Here is a 2090-nt window from a genome sequence, read left to right on the forward strand (position 1 = left end):
TATATATATATATATATATATATATATATATATATATGCATACATATATATACAACAAGCTTCTTTCAGGTTCCGTTTACCAAATACACCCGCATGGCTTTGTCGGCCCGAGGCTATAGTAGAAGTCACTTGCCCAAGGTGCCACACAGTGGAACTGAACCCGAAACCATGTGGTTAGGAAGCAAGCTTCTTATCACACAGCCACTCATATATGCACACCTTGTGTTTGTTTCACTCATTGGACTTCGGCCATGCTGGGGCAGCTTGAAGTGTTTTATTGGAGCTGGTCGGCCCAAGCTTTTATTTTTTTAAAGTCTGGTATTTATCTTATCTGACTCTTTTCTTGTAGGGGGCGGAAACAAACCAACGCCGGTCGTCACGTGTGAGGGTGGGTTGACAGAGACAAGTACAAAGACATGCAAACACACACACATATATACCTATATTCATATATACAACGGGATTCCATACAGTTTCCGACTACCAAATCCCGTATAGTAGAAGACATTCGCCAAAGGTGCCATGCAGTGGGACTGAACCCGGCACCATGTGGTAGGGAAGCGAGCTTCTTACCGCACAGCCACACCTTCATAAGTGTGTGTGTGAGTAGGTGCGTGTGAGCATGTGTGTTTGCGTGTATGTGTGTGTGTGTGTCATAACGAGCCACCCATGGCCACCACTAATTACATCTGGTCTAATCTCCACAAAGTGTCATTTATTTAAGATATTTCAAGAGTTCAACAAATAATTAAAAATTGAAGTGTTTCCCACGTGTATATATATGTATGTGTACCAGTAATTCAAAGGGGCCAGCCTTGTCACACTCTGTGTCACGCTGAATCTCCCCGAGAACTACGTTAAGGGTACACGTGTCTGTGTGATGGAGGTGTATGTATGCATATACATATGTGTATGTGTGTGTCACAACGAAACATGTCCACCGCTAGATACATCTAGGCTCATTTGCACATAAGTGGACACACTCACACACACACACACACATTTACATATTCGCATGCATACCTACAGTTAAACATGAAGGAAGGCTGTATACCATGGGCCTTCAAGGGTTTCTGAAACTAATGGGAAGTGATGAGGAGCGGGGATGTATCCTCAGACTGGAATTCTGGCCCCTATTCACTGCAGCAGGGTGGACTTTAGTCTGTTCCCAGGGCTAAGTCAACAACACTTGAAGGCCATGCCGGGATTTGAAAGCAGAACACAAAGAGTCGAAACAGACACCAGAAAGCATCCGCTTCGGCTTCCTTACAATATCACCAATCCCCGCCACCTTTGACCATTACCGCCTTTATCGACCCCGAAAACATGAAAGGCAAAGTTGACGTGCGCAGGAACTGAACTCAGAGCGCAGTGGTTCGCATAAATATTGCGTGGTATACTAACCGACGCTCTAACAACTCTACCAAGTCACAAACCATCTATCTGTCCATCTCTCTATCTTTCTATCCATCTATCTATCCGTCTATTTTTCTATCTATCTATCTATCCATCTACCTATCTATCCATCTGTCTATCTATCTATTCGTTTATCTCTCTATCTATTTATCAATCTGTCTATCTGGTTGGCTGGTTTCAGTCGATCTGTCCATCTATCTATCTGTCTATCCATTTATCTATCTATGTATCTATCTATCTATCTGTCTGTCTGTCTGTCTGTCTATCTATCCATCTATCTATCTATCTACCTACCTACCTACCTACCTACCTACCTATCTATCTATCTATCTATCTATCTATCTATCTATCTATTTATCCATCTATCAATCAATCTATCTATCTATCTATCCGTCGGTCGGCCTGTCTAGCGATCTCTGTTCCCTTTTTTTCTTTCTCTTTCTATGTGCGTGCGCGCGCGTTTGTATGAGTTTCTTTTTTATGTCAATACATAAAAACTATTTAACCTTAACCCGCATGATTACGCAATACTTTTTCGTGGAGTACATATATTTCATAAACTTTATCAAGGGAAACGTTAACAGTGACTTCGAATTTTCAGCTCCTCATATATATTTGTGTGTGTGAGTGTGTGTGTGTGTGTGTGTGTGTGTGTGTGTGTGTGTGTGTGTGTG

General features: G+C 42.0%; 1 protein-coding gene across 1 annotated transcript in view; it reads right to left on the reverse strand.

The window, feature by feature from the left end:
- LOC106876479 (protein deltex-like) overlaps positions 1-2090 on the reverse strand; it is a 105553-nt gene that overhangs the window by 101732 nt on the left and 1731 nt on the right. The window lies entirely within an intron of this gene.

This window comes from Octopus bimaculoides, chromosome 4 (genome assembly GCF_001194135.2).
Source record: "Octopus bimaculoides isolate UCB-OBI-ISO-001 chromosome 4, ASM119413v2, whole genome shotgun sequence".
In the NCBI taxonomy this organism is placed as follows: domain Eukaryota; kingdom Metazoa; phylum Mollusca; class Cephalopoda; order Octopoda; family Octopodidae; genus Octopus; species Octopus bimaculoides.